Source organism: Saccopteryx bilineata, chromosome 2, assembly GCF_036850765.1.
Source record: "Saccopteryx bilineata isolate mSacBil1 chromosome 2, mSacBil1_pri_phased_curated, whole genome shotgun sequence".
Classification (NCBI taxonomy): Eukaryota; Metazoa; Chordata; class Mammalia; order Chiroptera; family Emballonuridae; genus Saccopteryx; species Saccopteryx bilineata.
The window spans coordinates 249,632,387-249,651,048 of record NC_089491.1 but is presented as its reverse complement, the minus strand read 5'-3'; the positions used below and the strand labels follow the sequence as shown (position 1 = coordinate 249,651,048).

General features: G+C 44.1%; 1 pseudogene; it reads right to left on the bottom strand.

Annotated features, from left to right (window-relative positions):
- LOC136322470 (serine/threonine-protein kinase Nek2-like) overlaps window positions 1-18,662 on the bottom strand; it is a 38,171-nt pseudogene that overhangs the window by 17,316 nt on the left and 2,193 nt on the right.

Here is an 18,662-nt window from a genome sequence, read left to right as displayed (position 1 = left end):
TGTTGTTCTTTTTTCAAAATTTTTCTTTAAAGTTTTAAAGTAACTCAAATCTGAATTAATATGAGCACTATGTTTTGCCTTCAAATGCGCCTCAAGACAACCTCGTTTCATTGATTCGTTGGTCAAGCATTGCTGGCATAAAAGACAAAAAGGAATCCGCTCATCGTGAACAGCGGGTATGAACCCAAATTTTAAATATTCCTCCGAATATTGACGAGTTTTTTTCTTGCTTGTACCACTCATTTTACTATGGGCTATAAGAAATAAAAATAAGATCAATTAAAAATTAATATTAAAATGTGTTAAAATATTTTCAATGTGACATAAACGTATACTAAAAATTCATATTTATTTAAATGTATATAACACATTTACTACACTACCACCGCAAATCAAAAGGTATCTATATTTTTTCCACTTGACAAAATTTTTTGGAAAGTTATGCTTCTAAAATTAAAATTGTCGTGCATGCACTATTATAGCCCCAATAATATTTATAAAATATTAGTGCTTTCTAGCCCTGATGCAAGAAGTACTTAATAAAGAGTTTAATATTGATGAAAATAAAATCAAATACTTACCAATTATATCTATACAATATATATTTGTATATTTATTAAATCAACGAGCTTTTACAACAGTTTTTTTTTTTTTTTTAAGCTTTTTCTTTTTTGTATTTTTCTGAAGCTGGAAACGGGGAGAGACAGTCAGACAGACTCCCGCATGCGCCCGACCGGGATCCACCCGGCACGCCCATCAGGGGCGACGCTCTGCCCACCTGGGGGCGATGCTCTGCCGTGACCAGAGCCACTCTAGCGCCTGGGGCAGTGGCCAAAGAGCCATCCCCAGTGCCCGGGTCATCCCTGCTCCAATGGAGCCTTGGCTGCGGGAGGGGAAGAGAGAGACAGAGAGGAAGGAGGAGGGGATAGAGAAGCAAATGGGCGCTTCTCCCATGTGCCCTGGCCGGGAATCGAACCCGGGTCCCCTGCATGCCAGGCCGATGCTCTACCGCTGAGCCAACCAGCCAGGGCCTTTTTTTTTTCTTTTTATTTATTCATTTTAGAGAGGAGAGAGAGAGAGAGAGAGAGGAGAGAGAGACAGGGGGGAGGAGCTGGAAGCATCAACTCCCATATGTGCCTTGACCAGGCAAGCCCAGGGTTTCGAACCGGCGACCTCAGCATTTCCAGGTCGACGCTTTATCCACTGCACCACCACAGGTCAGGCCTTACAACAGTTTTGACTGACACTTATTTCAAATTAACACCAACTGAATGATGTGAAACACTACAGAAGTTGCGATGGGCCAATTAGGTGAGAATAACTGCGTTGTTTAGCGAGTTTTTAAAACATCTGGGGTTCCCCGCGGCAGACGGCACGCTCCGCGGTGAACCCAGGACGAAGTTTACTTGACGACGTCAATCACCCAGTTGATATTTTGGTCTCGTCAAACGAAATTATACTTAATAATTATTTACCGCAATTATTTAAGAATTGCGGTTTTTTGTTAAATTTGGCACCGATATCTAGCATTGCATTTAAATGGCCCAGGGCGAAAGAGTTAAAGTCATGTCGAGTCCATTTTCAAATTGCCCCCCTTAACTATCGAATGGCCCCCCTGTGGGGCATGGGCCCCACGTTGGGAAACACCGGTCTAGACTCTTCATACAACATCAGGGTGGTTAACTCTTTCGCAGACCGGCAGGAAATTTCTGGTGGACCCACCTGTGGACTGGAGGTTGAAAACCACTGTTCTAATAGACTCATCATTTAAGTCAATTTTCACACCTATCACAGTCACCACCCCATAGCTCTCCTTGGCTTCGCCCCCCATTCACACTTACGCTCCAGTCTTTCCTCTCTTGCCTTGAGGGCTCGCTCTCACTCCTGTAACTGCTTCCTTCAGTTTCAGCTCACTTAATATGGGGCTGGAATCCTGCAGCTTTTCCGGTTCTCCTAATCACCACCCCGGCCTTCTCTCAGGATTTCTTCTTCGCTCTTCTGCAACCAAGTCTGCTATCAAAGGGTTCCCCAGAGTTTCTTCAACAGAAGGTCGATGGTAATTCTGGAGAAGAAATATTCAGTGTTACAGCCAGGTTTCGTAACAGAATACTCACCCTAAAAGAGCAGTCACATTAAAATGGCATATATTTTCAAGGCAAAAGAAAAGTCCTGTTTATAGATGGGCCTTAACCACCTGGGAAAATAAATTTACTGGTGGCTTTAACTCCTGAGGTTTTGGGTACAAATAATGCAGATTTGGCCCTGGCCGGTTGGCTCAGCGGTAGAGCGTCGGCCTAGCGTGCAGAGAACCCGGGTTCGATTCCCGGCCAGGGCACATAGGAGAAGCGCCCATTTGCTTCTCCACCCCTCCGCCGCGCTTTTCTCTCTGTCTCTCTCTTCCCCTCCCGCAGCCAAGGCTTCATTGGAGCAAAAGATGGCCCGGGCGCTGGGGATGGCTCTGTGGCCTCTGCCCCAGGCGCTAGAGTGGCTCTGGTCGCAACAGAGCGACCCCCCAGAGGGGCAGAGCATCGCCCCCTGGTGGGCGTGCCGGGTGGATCCCGGTCGGGCGCATGCGGGAGTCTGTCTGACTGTCTCTCCCAGTTTCCAGCTTCAGAAAAATGAAAAAAAAAAAAAAAAAAAAAAAAAAAAAAAAAATGCAGATTTTACTTACCTTTGTTTCCCCTTCAACCGGAAGGCTCCATCCCAGTGCAGGTGCTCAGCAGCATTGCCAGAGTCTGTTTGAGGGCAGCTCTAAAGCTCAGTAAGCAGGATGCTCTCCCGAAGACCCTAACTCCTATTACACCTGTCTCCTTCTTTCCTGTAATCCCATGGCGACGACCTTCCCCATTAGCCTGATCTCTTGGACATCTCCCTTGCCATCCACGGCCAGATTTTTCCACATAATCTCTCAGAGTATTTCCTGCTACTCTTTTTGGCCACACACACCCCTCTGTCTGGTCTCTAATCTCTCAACTGGAGCTACAGGCACAGTAATAAAGTCTTCTTTGTGGCCCCTCTGCACCATCTGCCACACTGAGGTAGGGAGGGACAAGGGGAACTGAGGGTTTGATGCTTCCTGCAATCTTTTCTTGCCACCAACCATCTGTTAGCATGACAGCAAGTGGGAGGTGACATAAAGAAAGCATGGAGGGTAGGCCAGCAAAGACGTGCAATGTGCCATATTTATATGTTTTCACTTGTGTTAACAGAGCAGATTTAGCTAAGGAAATATATTTAATGTTTCTTCCCTCTCATTGCTCTATGAGAGAGAACACTCCCCAAAACCAAAACTTAATTGAGAGACAGAAAGAGAGAAAATAACCTTCTCATCTTTACCTTTGTATTTAATATCCTTGTAATAATGTCATTCAGTTCATCAGAGTAACGATATGGAATTCGCCTGAATTTGCCTTCTCAGATTTTCCCAGCCAGTTCCTTCTGGTTGAAAGCTGTGAATGGAGGCCTGAAAGACAAAAATATTTTCTGTACAAAAGAAAATGTATTAGGAACCAAATCAAGAACACAGTTTATGCTCCAGTTTGCATTTGTTTCTACTGCTGAGATTTTCCTCTATAGCTGCTTCCCAGTCTTGGCGCTACAGACCTCTGAGGTCACATAGCCCTTTGATGTGGGGGCTGTCCTGCGTGCACCATAGGGTGCCTGCAGCATCAGGGGTCTCCATCCACTAGATGCCAGTAGTTATCCCGAGTTATGACAACCAAAAATGTCTTCAGACATTGTCAAATGTCCCCTGAGGGCTAAAACTGCTTCACCATCCCTGGATGAGAATCACTGCTCATCCAAGGGGGGTGAAGCTTGGAAGGGAAAGAATGAAAAGAAAAGAGAAAGAATTGAAGCTCTTTCAGTCTCCAAATCTCCAGACCTCCTCCCAGATCTCTGTTTCATCTCTTCCATAGCCCTGACCTATTTGCTCTCCCTGTGAACTGAGTGTCAGTCTAACAAGGTAGCATCTAATCAGGCTGGAAGCCTGAACAAGTCAAGATCCAGCCTCAGGGGTTATATTATTAATTTATAAATAATTTTTTTTTTTACCTGTCCACCTACCTTAATTTTAACTCAAGGTATGATTCTTCTTTTTCTTTAATTTTTATTTATTGATTTTAGAGATAAAGAAACATTGATTTGTTGTTCCACTTATTTATGCATTCATTGTTGATTCTTGAATGAGCCCTGACCAGGGATCAAACCCACAACCTCGGAGTATCAGGATGATGCTCTAATCAATTGGGCAATGTGGCTAGGTCTCAAGGCATGATTCTTTCAGACTTGAATATGCATGGATGGTCAAACAACTGAAGCCAGTAAAAGGTGACAAACCTCTGAATATATACCTCAGACTAGAAATCTGTCTTCATCATACTTACATTAATGCACACAATTCATACAGCAAACAACCTAGTGACCAGATATCTGATTTCTCATTGTAGGACATGCGACTCATCTGTTCCTTAAGGGGGAAAAAAGTAAGAAAGTGGGAGAAATTAAAAGTTTATTTTTTAAAAAATATATACTTTATCTTCTAATTTATAATAAAAAAAGGCAAAAATCTTATCCTAATACACTTTGTCATATATAATTCATTCATTTTTCCTTCTAAAATGTTTATTATAGGTGAGGCACTGACAATTCAAAGGTGAATATGAGAGACCTCTACCCTCATGACATTCATAATCTAGAAACTCCATTTAAAAAGAGGCAGAAGGTATTCCAGAATAATCAATACATACATCTAGCCCACATTTAAATAGATGCAGACTTAAATGGCAATTAAATTATTCAGTTAGCTTTCTTCCTTGGTCTGTTCTATAAACCACACTAACTGATATTCCCATTTCCTGTTTTAATTGTTCGTCTTTCTTCCACACTCATCGTAAAAGCAGTCTGCCATAGCTCTTATTCTCAATGGAGGGCACAGAGGCAGCGACCAGAATCTTCAGCAGGTTTCTCAGTGTTTTAAAGTCCAACAGGTGCCTGACTAAACAGTAGCGCAGTGGCTAGAGTGTCGGACTGGGATGCGGAGAACCCAGGTTCAAGACCCCGAGGTCACCAGCTTGAGTGTGGGCTCATCTGATTTGAGCAAAGCTCACAAGCTTGGACCCAAGGTCGCTGGCTTGAACAAGAGGTTACTCGGTTTGCTGTAGCCCCAGTCAAGGCATATATGAGAAAGCAATCAATGAACAACTAAGGTGTCTCAAGGAAAAACTAATGATTGATGCTTCTCATCTCTCTCCATTCCTGTCTCTCTGTCAGGTGCGTCTTATGGAGCGAAAAATATGGTATTATGCTAAGCAACATAAGCCAGTAAGAGAAAGACAAACACCATATGATCTTGGAATCTAATGAACAAACTAAACTGATGAACAAAATAGAAACAGAGACATGGAAATATGGAACAGACTGACAGCTGTTGGGGGGGCAGAGTGGGGTTGGGAGACTGGATAACAGAAGGTGAAGGGATTAAGGAAAAAGTATATATATATATGTGTGTGTGTGTGTGTATATATGTATAACACACACAGACAACAGTGTGGTGATAACCAGAGGGAAAGGAGGTGGGGGTCGGTGGAGGTGGGCAAAGGTGGGGAAAATGGGGGCGAAGAGACTTAGCCTGGGGCAATGGGCACCCAATGCAGTGTGCAGAGGATGTTTTATTGAGTTGCACACCTGAAACCTGTACCCCAATAAATTCAATAAAAAATTTAAAAAATAGCCCTGGCCGGTTGGCTCAGCGGTAGAGCGTCCGCCTGGCGTACAGGGGACCCGGGTTCGATTCCCGGCCAGGGCACATAGAAGAAGCGCCCATTTGCTTCTCCAACCCTCCTCTCCTTCCTCTCTGTCTCTCTCTTCCCCTCCCGCAGCCGAGGCTCCATTGAAGCAAATATGGCCCGGGTGCTGGGGATGGCTCCTTGACCTCTGCCCCAGGCGCTAGAGTGGCTCTGGTCGCAGCAGAGCGACGCCCCAGAGGGGCAGAGCATCGCCCCCTGGTGGGCGTGCCGGGTGGATCCGGTCGGGCGAATGCGGGAGTCTGTCTGGCTGTCTCTCCCCGTTTCCAGCTTCAGAAAAATACAAAAAAAAAAAAAAAAATAATAAAGTCCAAAGGCTGAGTGTGATACCACGCCCTGGCAATGCCGTAGGGAAGGCTGAACAGATCTGATTCAAGGGCAGGAGGGAAAAGGAACAATGGAGTTGTGCAGGTTTCAAATTTTCCAAGAACCACTTTTGGATAATTTACCTTTATGTTAAAGGCTTTCTATTGGGAATCTGATCCAATGAGAAAATGACACTGTTCTGGCCGTGTCTAATCTTAGTGAAAAACAAAATCATTAATACAAGGTTTTATATTCTAGACCAGTGGTAGTCAACCTGGTCCCTACCGCCCACTAGTGGGCGTTCCAGCTTTCATGGTGGGCTGTAGCGGAGCAACCAAGTATAAATAAAAAGATAGATTTAACTATAGTAAGTTGTTTTATAAAGATTTATTCTGCCTGGCCCTGGCCAGTTGGCTCAGTGGTAGAGCGTCAGCCTGGCGTGCAGAAGTCCCAGGTTCGATTCCCGGCCAGGGCACACAGGAGAGGCACCCATCTGCTTCTCCACCCCTCCTCCTCTCTTTCCTCTCTGTCTCTCTCTTCCCCTCCTGCAGCCGAGGCTCCATTGGAGCGAGGATGGCCCGGGCGCTGGGGATGGCTCCTTGGCCTCTGCCCCAGGTGCTGGAGTGGCTCTGGTCGCGGCAGAGTGACGCCCTGGAGGGGTAGAGCATCACCCCCTGGTGGGCGTGCCGGGTGGATCCTGGTCGGGCGCATGCCGGAGTCTGTCTGTCTCTCCCCGTTTCCAACTTCAGAAAAATGCAAAAAAAAAAAAAAAAAGATTTATTCTGCCAAACAGCGAAAATCCGACATAAAGTACTTGATAAGTAATTATTATTATATGCTTTAACTTGCTGTAACTCTGCTTTACAAATTTTATAAAGTAAAGTTACTTCCCTACTTTATAAATCACCATTACTGTGGAACCGGTGGGCGGTTAGAAAATTTTACTACTAACAGAGATACAAAAGTGGGCAGCTAGGTATAAAAAGGTTGACTACCCCTGGTCTAGTCAGATTGGTCAACATAACTAAAAATGAGTTAGAAAAGCCTGGAGATGTTTGTGAACTAAAAAAATTAATCCCTCTCCACCTTTACCTGCTCAGAATTCATCTACAGTACAGCCCACTGGTGCTATTACTTACTGATCCAAGCTCTTCAAAAGCCATCAGGCAATATCTAGAGAGCCATATACAGTTCATACCCTTTGACTCAGCAATTTCATGTTAAGAGCTATCTGCCAAGGAAAAAACCAAAAAGGAAGAGAGAAGACTTTATATGTTCTTTCAGAATGGTGGGAAATTTTGGAAACAAAATATCCAGCAATAGAGGAAACAGATAAGTAGATAGGCTCTGCAGCTCCCTTGTAGGAAAAGGCAATAATAGCAAAAAGAACAAATACGAAGAGTTAAGGCTGTAAAAACACGTTATCTGAAGTGAGTGAGCCTCCTGAGCCCTGACTCTCCATGCACAAGAATCAGCTCTAGAGAGTCTGTTAAAATGCAGGGTCCAAATTGAAAAGCAGAAGGAAAACTGAGTGCAAGGACCGGTCCAGAGAGCTGAATTCACTGCATTGCGACTTGGGGCCCAGAACTGTGCATGTTGAACAAACACTCCAAACAGGTACAAGCTGGCATACAGGACCTGCAGCTCTTTGGGAAACATAGCTTCTGAGGCCAGAAACAAAACCTATTTCTATTTCACCTTTTTAATCTCAGAATTTAGCACATGGCAGTCATTCAATAAATGCTGATTTGAATTGCTGATACCGAGGAGTTTAACGGTCTGGTGACTCATTAGGGAAAAAATATGAATTTAAAATTAAAGTGTTAGTAATTCTTGGCTATTGGACATTACTAAACACACAAACAAAAAACTAAAAACAAAAACAAAAAACCCCACACCTCACAGTCCTTGCATTTGAAAGCTTACTTTTAAGAGGTTTAAAAAGTATCTAAATTCTGAAAGACTTACAGGAGACATGTAATAAGGTGTGCCAACAAACGTTTTTGCAAAATTTGTATCATAATTTAATATTCTAGCCAGCCCAAAGTCTCCAAGCTTAACGTTGTGATTGCCATCCAGGAAAACATTGGCTGGTTTCAGATCCCGATGTAGTACAGTATGACCACCATCACTTCGTCTATGACATTCCTTTAGGGCCAGAGTCAACTGAGTCATCACTCGAAGAACAAACTCTTCATCTAAGTATTGTCTGAAACCAAAACAGTTATGTAGCATAGAGCTTCTGAGTAAAACCATTATAAAGATGAAATAATAAATTATCTAGTTTTCAAAGTGTACATTAGGGAAATAAATATCCTATTTTGATATAAAATATGGGTGTTGATTCACAAGGTATTTCCTAAAATTCTGTGGACCCACCAAAAAAGTACTTCATCCCTGATCCTAAAACAAGATGCTTCACAAAAGATAAACCAGATCCATTTTCAGCTTACATTTAAAAGATTAACTTACCTTTCCTTGGTTCCCTTTGTAATTACACTAGCCAGGTCCCCTCCTTTGCAATATTCCATTACAATGTATAGTGTTGTGTTGGTTCGGTCAATAATCCGATCATAGTAATGGACAATGTTTGGATGTTTCAGTTCACGAAGCAAATTCACTTCAGAAACAAGCATTTGTTTCTCAGCTTCTGTCATGGAGCCATAGTCAAGCTCTTTCCAAACTAATATCTGAAATAAAGATTGCCAAGGTAGGAATGAACGCATTGCATTCAAAAACAAAATGAGGGCTTCGATTTTTTTTTTAACTATAGAATTCCTTTTCTACTAAATAGATCATACAGTCATGATCATCTAATTTAGTTCAATAAACTTAAGGACCACTGAGTTTATTTCCAAAATCATTCTTTAATTCTTAAGAAGAAAAAAAAAAGTAACGGGAGAGAGGGAGATGAGACACACCAGGCTCCCCCAACTCCCTACCCTCATTGCTCTGGGAGGTTGGCAAAAGGTACTCTGGCCAGAGGTGGGGCAGAGGCAGCCCAAGTCCCTGACCATTCCCACCACCTAAGCCTTTCCCAGGTAGAAAGACTTGAGTATTTATCCCTCCATCAGCTGTTAGGCAGCTTCCTCCCCACTGTTTCTCTCTGAATAAAGTCTACCTCCACACATGAGAAATATGAATCCAATACTCTGAATAAAGGGTATCTTAAAGGAGCTCTGACTGCAAGACATAAAAGTTCCAGGTTCCTCTTGTAGCCCTGCCCCTTCCTCCCGTCCCAGAAGTCTGCTCTTCTCTAATAGCTCAGGAGTCAGCCACCTGTCAACAGCGGAAGGCCCATAGCAGGTCAAAGTAGGAAAAACAGGAAGGAAATGGAAGAGAAAGCAAAAAAGACGGAAATATAAGCAAATATATATATATTATATATATATATGTTATATATCTGTATATGTGAATATACTTTATATCTATAAACTATAGTACATATAAATACATAAATATTATATATTACTGCACAAAAATTAGGGATATTTCAAAATGAATATGAAACAATAAAATATCCCCTAATTTTTGTGAACAGTATATATATACACATATACATACATACATACAAACTCCCGTCTCTTGGGAAACCCAGTACAGCCACTCGGCTGGTGAGACCTTAGCAGGGGCGGGGACAAGGAAGGGGTCCGCGCTTAACTTGCCGTTAGTCTTCCTCCGGATCTTCTGGCAGCGACCGAAGGAGCCCGTGCCAATGGTGTGCAGGACCTCGTAGTCCTCCGCCCGGGTCGGTATGTCAGGGCCCGCCGCCAGACTTCTGCAGATCGCGGCACAGCCGCGGGGCTGCAGCCACCGACTCGACTCCGAGACCCCTCAAAGCCACAGGCCTGCAGTCCCAGTCTCCAGCCCAGTTTAACCGTCGCGGGCTCTGGCCTGGCAGCCTATTGGTCCATGATGAGGTAGCTTTGCCTCTCTGATTGGCTAATAGGAACACAACTCCCTCGGCATCTTGGGAAGGCGTATCCATAGGCAACCTGTATCGGCGTCTCTGTGGGTGTCAGTTTTCCACCAGTAGGGAGAAAGACGCGGAGCTAAATCAAACGGAGGGTGAGGGGTTGATAGTGAAAATAGGTGGGTCTGCGCAACTCTTGGCGGTCTGGCTGAAGTTGCCAAGGTAACCGAAGTCCAGAGACTTTTCCTCAGCCTTATTTGCACATTGCCTCAACCAGCTGCCTTCTGACCTTTGCACTGTGACCCCTCTCTCAGGTTCCTGTACCCTGAGCCTGGCTGGGATCACAACGAAGACTTGAGAGCTGAGTACAGAGAGGAGTACAGCCCCTCGTTGAGGGATGCATGAGAGTGCTATGATGCGGGACTGTGCCAGGCACTTTACATGTATTGTCTTGTTTATTCCTCGATGCAAACCTATACAGCAGGAATTGGTATAATGAAGAAGTGGGAGCACAGAAAAGTTACATTATTTGCTCTAGGTCCAACAGCCAGAGATAGAAGAATCAATGCAAAAACAGTAGACAATCATAGTAACGACTTAAAGTAGCCTCTTCTGGGGACATACAGAAACCAACAGTTTCAGCTCACCCAGCCAGAAGGAATCGTCACATTTTTACCCCGGAGAGAGAACCTGGAGGCCTCCATCCAGGGCTGGATGGAGAAATGCACTACCAGAAGGCTAATAATCTGGAAATGCATAAATAGGTCAATTTTCCTTAAATATCTGTTCAACATGGGATTGAAAGCAACTCGATTTAATATTAATAAGAATTACAAACCTCTTTATGTTAAAAATAAGACGTTTATTACATGCACTGAATATAACATAATTGGAATTGCCAGCCAGGAGAATTTTTGAAATAACATTCAAGGGCACAACCTTACCTCAAGGGAATAGGACCAATTTAGGTTTTAAAAGTTATTGATATATAAGGAGCTACTATTGGCTGTGTTAATTGGCATTATATTTTTCATTTTAATACCTCTTTAAAATTGACATCCACAGAGCTCTTTGGCTGGCCTGCCCCAAATCCAGACCCACAGTGTCTCTCTGGCCACTCTTCTGCTGTTGTTCTTTGTCCCAATTCCCCAAACCCGGCACACTTTCTCAGCCCCACTCCCTACCACTACCTCTGCACTTGTTATTTCACTCCCTTATCCACTCCCCAAACCAGTATCATGTCTGTCTAGAGCAGGGGTCCCCAAACTATGGCCCGCGGGCCACATGCGGCCCCCTGAGGCCATTTATCCGGCCCCCACCGCACTTCTGGAAGGGGCACCTCTTCCATTGGTGGTCAGTGAGAGGAGCATAGTTCCCATTGAAATACTGGTCAGTTTGTTGATTTAAATGTACTTGTTCTTTATTTAAAATATTGTATTAGTTCCCGTTCTGTTTTTTTTTACTTTAAAATAAGATATGTGTGTGACATTCGAATAAAAGCTATAAAATATATTAATAGGCTTTAGAAATAACTTCAAAGGAACTAGTCCAGTAAACAGGTGAGCCCAGACTCCCAGGATGGCTAGGAGCTGAAGAGTCCTTGAGATAGAGAAGTCGTTAGACTCCCAGAATGGTTAGGAGCTAAGGAGTCCTTGAGATAAGGAAGTCACAAAGAACTCCTAAGACAGTAAATGTAACCACATCCTAGGGGATAGATAGGGATATTTCCAGCTGGGGCTTTCAACTGTATGACTGGTTACTAAGGCACGTGACTAGAATTTAATTTGGGGGAGCCAATTGCTAAATGCCAAATTTGCTTCTGTATGAACTGCTTGCTTGCTACGCTATAAAAACCCCTAGACTGTAGGCGCTCGGTGTGGCTCTTGTTACTACCACTAGAGTCCACCCCTGCGCAGGTTTATTTTCCTTTGTTTTGTTCTCTAATTCTTTTGGCCATAAAGATTTGTCTTAAACTCTCCAAGCGTCTCCAGTGTCTGTTTTACCCGGCGAGTGCTACATTTTATGGGGGCTCGTCCGGGATTGCCCATTACGGGTATCTTGACTGGAGACAGGCGGAACAGCTGTTTAAGCTGGTGAGTATTTTGTTGTAGAATTTCTTGGTTTTGTATTCTGGCTCCGGAGCTCTTACAGTCTGTGGTGGCAGACAGGACGCTGTCAGTGACCCGCCCAGACACTCGGGCCAAAGGGCAGGACGCTGCCGGCCGAGGTTTCTGTTTCTGTCTGAAATCGATCGATCATTTCAAAGTAGTGAGCTCACTCGCGCTGCGCCGCGCTGCTGTCTGGTTGTCTGTTTAGCCTGAATGACTGTGTGGGAAATTTTGTGTATTGCCCTCCTGGGATTTGCTGCATTGTTGTGTTTAGTGTTAATTTGTTTGCCAGTACAGTGTGATCAGCGCTCATCTATTTGGATTACCCTGCTTATAGGGTGGGGAATCCTGTGTGTTGTCTTTGTAGGACTAGAAGCATACCTGGCTGAGAAGAACAAGCACCGCGAGATGGGACAGCAAGAATCTACTCTTAAGTCCCCTCTTGATTGCATTCTAAGTAACTTCTCTGATTTTCAGAAGAGAGCTCAGGGTTATGGGGGACCTCCACCTGATCGAGAAACTCTCCGGACCTTAAGCCAAGTGGAGTGGCCATCTCTTAAGGTTGGATGGCCATCTGAAGGAACCTTTGATCTGCCCATAGTTTTTGCAGTAAGAGCTATTATATATCAGGTACCTCACCCAGACCAATATGTGTATATAAATGTTTGGATAGATATAGCTACAGATAAACCTGGGTACATTAAAAGGTGCATAAAAGCAAATCAAAAGGTTAAGAGAGCTATTTGTGTGAGCGCTGCGGACATTAAGCCTCGCCCTCCCTCCGCTCCACCTGCACCTGAAAAAGAGCATCCCAAATCGTATCCGGTCCTTTCTGATGTTACTGAGGATATAGCAGACCCTGTAAATTATCCTCCTCCTTATCAGAAGCCCAGGGAGCCAGATTCAACTGTGCCCGAGAATGTCCAGAGTCCTCCCCACACCCGGGGGGGAACTCCTTATGCTCAACCTTCCTTTGCCGGAGGTGCCCCAATGTTACCTCTTAGGGAGGTGTTGCCCCCACTAGATGAAGGATCACATGCACCGTCCCGAATGATTTATATTCCTTTTTCTACTAGTGACATTTATAACTGGAAACATCAGACCCCGCCATTTTCAGAGAAACCTCAGGGGTTAATTTCTTTGCTTGAGACTGTTTTGAGGACCCATCAACCAACTTGGGATGATTGTCAGCAGCTTTTGCACACTTTGTTCACAACGGAAGAAAGAACCCGCATCAGCCAAGAAGCTGAAAAAGTATTTAGGGAAGAAGGGGGCACTGAAAGGGACCTAGAGAGGACTCTCCCCAGGAGCCCCCCAGTTGGGATCCAAACAATGACAGGGATAGGGAATCGCTTACCCAATATCGCCAGGCTCTATTAAGGGGAATAAGGGCAGCTGCTAAGAAACCAACCAACTTTAGTAAGGTAGGTGAGGTAACTCAGGGGAGGGATGAGTCCCCTGCTGCATATTTAGAGCGGCTAATGGAGGCCTACCGGGTTTATACCCCTATTGATCCTGAGGCAGAGGAAAATCGCAAGCTAATAAACATAACCTTTGTCACTCAGGCAGCCCCAGACATTAGAAAGAAGCTCCAGAAAATAGAAGGATTTGAGGGAAAGAATAGGAGTGAATTATTAAAAATAGCACAGAGAGTCTTTGTCAATCGCGATGACCCTGAGTTAGGGAGAGCAGCTGTAAAACTACTCTTGGCACAGCAATCAAAAGGAAAGAAAGGGAAACAGCAGCCCTTTAAGGGAAAGAAGGAAACTTTCCCGCAGAAGCAATTAGATAGAGACCAGTGTGCTTATTGCAAAGAGAAGGGTCATTGGAAGAAGGATTGCCCTAAGCTACAGGCCGTAAATCAGGAACAAGGCTCACAAGTTTTGCTCCAATTAGATTGACGGGGCCAAGGCTCCATTTCCGTTGGCCCCCAGGAGCCTATGGTCACATTGTCAATTGAAGGGAAACCAACTACCTTTCTAGTTGACACGGGGGCCACTTATTCCGTCCTAAAGAGACCACTTGGGACATTACAAAAGGAATCCACAAAGGTAATAGGGGTCACTGGCAAAGCTGTCACATATCCTCGAGCCACTGCACGGATTACGGACCTGGCGCGAGGGACTATTACTCATTCCTTCCTGATTATTCCAGACTGCCCTTACCCGCTGTTGGGATGAGATCTGTTGCAAAAATTTTAAGCAACAATAACCTTCAACCAGGAGAAGGATGCAGAAGGCAAGGTATTAGTGACTGTGCCAATATCAGAAGAATACCTGATTGCCTCCCTCCCGGAAGGTAAGAGCGGGTTTAAGGGCATCCCCGAAGAAGTAAAGCAGCAGGTTCCTGGAGTTTGGGCAGAGAACAATCCTCCGGGATTGGCAATACATCAGCCGCCTGTAGTAGTGCTGTTGCGGAGCGATGCTAGCCCAGTACGCATCAGACAGTATCCTGTGCCTGCTCGGGCTAAACAGGGTATAGCGCAGCACTTGAGGCGCTTATTGGAAGCCGGGATTCTCCGGGAATGCCAATCTGCCTGGAACACTCCTTTGCTACCAGTACAAAAGCCTGGAACTCAAGACTATCGCCCAGTGCAGGACCTGCGTGAAGTGAATGCTCGGGTAGAGACCATACATCCTACTGTGCCAAACCCCTATACCCTATTAAGTTCATTGCCACCGACTCATGTTTTCTATTCAGTATTAGATTTGAAAGATGCCTTCTTTTGCATTCCATTAGCAAAGCAAAGTCAGGAAATGTTTGCCTTTGAGTGGAATGATCCCGAGAATAGACTTTCAGGCCAATACACTTGGACCAGGCTCCCTCAGGGTTTTAAGAACTCCCCAACCATATTTAATGAGGCTTTATGCAAAGACTTACAGGAATTTCGAGCCGGCCACTCTTCAATTGTACTGCTGCAGTATGTGGACGATCTCCTTATCGCGGCCCCAAACCAGGAGAGTTGCCAGGAAGCTACGTTAGAACTACTCCAAGAATTGCAACGGATGGGCTATCGAGTATCTGCTAAGAAGGCCCAAATTGTCACCCAAACCGTGAGTTACTTGGGGTATGACTTGAGGGGAGAACAACGTAGTTTGTCTAGCCAAAGAATTCAGACCATATTACAGATTCCTGAGCCTGTCAGTAAAAGACAAGTGCGAGAATTTTTAGGTGCTGTGGGATATTGCAGACTTTGGATACTGGGATTTGCAGAACTGGCCAAACCTTTGCATGAGTTAACACGGGGAAAAGAGGAACAATTTGTATGGACAGAGGAGGCACGAGAGTCTTTTCAAAAACTTAAGGAGGCCCTAGTTGCAGCCCCGGCATTAACCCTGCCAGACTTGTCTAAGTCCTTTCAACTATTTGTGACTGAGAAAAAGGGCATTGCTCTAGGGGTCCTCTGTCAAGAACTGGGACCTTGGAAGAGACCAATAGCCTATCTGTCCAGAAGACTAGATCCCGTGTCATCAGGATGGCCCAATTGTTTGAGAGCACTTGCTGCTACCTCCATCCTTGTTAAGGAGGCCAGTAAACTGACTCTGGGTCAAGACATTCAGGTCATTGGAGAGCACTATTTAGAACAAGTGCTGCGGGCTCCACCGGATAGATGGATCTCGAACGCCCGACTAACACAGTATCAGGCACAGTTGCTGAACCCCCCCGCAATACAATTTTTGAAAACAACGGCTTTGAATCCTGCTACATTGCTCCCGTTGCCAGACTCATCGGTGATCCATGACTGTAGACAAGTATTAGATACCATTACAGGAGCCAGACCAGATCTACGGGATCAGGCCTATGAGAAGGTAGATTTAACCCTGTTCACAGATGGAAGTAGCTATGTTCGGGATGGGCAAAGGTATGCTGGAACCGCAGTGACCACTCAAGATACTGTGTTATGGAAAAAGACACTGCCTAAAGGCACATCTGCACAACGGGCTGAGCTTATCGGACTCACACAGGCCCTTAGAATTGCTGAAGGGAAAAGTGCCAACATCTATACAGACAGTAGATATGCCTTTGCCACTGCCCATGTACATGGCGCCATCTACCGGGAGCGTGGGTTGTTGACTACTGCAGGAAAAGAAATTAAAAATAAGAATGAAATTGTAGCTTTATTAGAAGCCATTTGGTTGCCTAAAAAGGTGGCAATAATACATTGCAAAGGACATCAAAAGGGGAATTCCCCTATAGTAGAAGGAAACCACTTTGCTGATCGAGCGGCACGGAATGCAGCAGAAGAGGAGGAACACGTTAACCAACTGCTACTCATCCCACCCCCTACTTTGCAAATAGAACCGAGGTATGAGCCTAAAGAAGAAGAGAAAGGTGAGCAACTAGGGGGTAAGAAAAGTAAACAGGGATGGATAGAATTACCAGACAACAGAATATACCTACCACAAGGAGTGTTAAGACAAATAATTCAAGAAATACATAGCAGCTCCCACTTAGGACAACAAAAACTAGAACATCTAGTAAGAAAATATTATGAGGGAGCAGAAATCAGAGATATCATACACTCTGTTGTGTCTAGGTGTCAAGCCTGTGCCAAAGTAAATGCTGTCAATAAGAAATTACCTCCTCTCATCAGGCACCGAGGAAAAGCTCCTGGAGAGCTGTGGGAAGTAGACTTTACCGAAATGACTCCAGGGAAATTAGGCTACAAATATTTACTTGTTCTAATAGACACCTTTACTGGATGGACTGAGGCTTTTCCTACAAAAGGAGAGACTGCTTCAACAGTTTGTAAAATACTTTTAAGAGAAATCATTCCACGATATGGCATTCCCATTGCTGTAGGGTCAGATAATGGACCTGCTTTTGTGTCCAAAGTATCACAAGAATTGGCAAAAAGATTAGGGATCAATTGGAAATTACACTGCATTTATCGGCCTCAAAGTTCAGGGCAAGTCGAAAGAATGAATAGGACCCTTAAAGAGACTATAATTAAGTTAAGAGAGAAGACTGGCGAAAACTGGGTAGAGCTGCTCCCTTTTGCATTATATAGGGTTCGAAACACACCTTATACAGGAAAATGGACTCCTTATGAGTTAATGTATGGGCAACCAACTCCTTTGGTTCCACAAATAACAAGGGAAGAAATTGAGGGTTCTAATCAAAGTTTTCTAAAGTCCTTACAGGCATTGCAACTGATACGTGCAGAAGTACGGGCGCTTAGAGACCAGCAGAAGGACCAACTCAAAGGACTTCCACTGCCAACTCCACCGGAGCCAGGACAATGGGTATGGATTCTTAACCACCGTCGCGGGAACCTTGACGCTCGGTGGCAAGGACCGTTCCAGGTACTGTTCAGCACGCCCACGGCTGTGAGAATAGCTGAAAAACCTTACTGGATTCATCTATCACATGTAAAGTTAGCTCAAGAACCGAGCTTGAAGGAAGCAAAATGGAGAGTCGAAGCGGATCCCCACAATCCCTTAAAAGTGCGGTTCTTACCCGAATTGTAGCAATAGTTTTCTTTTGTATGTTATTCAGTATTAAACCAGTACCTGCTTTCCAGGAAACCCTGAATCATCCAGAGAATTTATGGGTGGCTTTAGCACGCACCCTAAATGTCTCATCATTTTGCCTTGAACAGGATAGTCATACTCATTTCATGCTAGGAAAATGTCTACGCCCGGTATGTAAACCGGCAGCTGACATAAGGAATTTAACTTTCTTCTCCAGTATCCCTAATAAGACTGTAACTTATCTAGATTTAGCAAACTGGGGAAAAGCTTCTTATCAGTTGCCAAGACATGCATTACGGATTCATACTCCCCATAGCATTATTGTACCCAATGATACTTGTGTTCTTTTTGTTAATTGTAGTAAAAATTGTAAGACAATCCCTGGTTATTTACCCTGTAATAATACTGTCAAATACCCTTCCATTTATGGCTATGTTACCCTGCCTACTGGATGGTTTTTTACCTGTAACTCTATGACGTATAATTATATTCCCCCTAATCTTACTGACACCACTTGTTGTTTATCTAGGATTGCTACTTTCTTACCTAATAAGAATGATTTGTTACTTCTTGAGCATAATACCACTCTTCCAAGTAGGCGTGCTGCCTCCATCCCTGTAGGACCTGAATGTCATAATGAAGTACGATTGTTGTCAGAAGCTGAAGAATATGCCATAATTTTAAGTGTTGTAGGGAATCTAGTATGGGGTGCTTACAATCATAGACAAATCCAGCATTTAGCTTGTAACTTAGCTAAAAGCATCAACGAAACGTCTCAAGCATTGACTCTTTTTAATAATGAACAGCAGCAATTACGTCAAGCTATTTTAGATAATCGGGCGGCTATTGATTATCTATTATTATTCCACCACCAGGGTTGTGAAAAAATAAAAGGAATGTGTTGTTTTAATTTAACTGATAACAGCAATGAAATCCAGGATAAAATAGATAAAATAAAACAGTTAGCAGAGCACATTCAGCAAAATAATGACAATTTAGATTGGTTCACTTCTATATTCAAACTGTCACCTTGGCTAACTACATTGATAACTACACT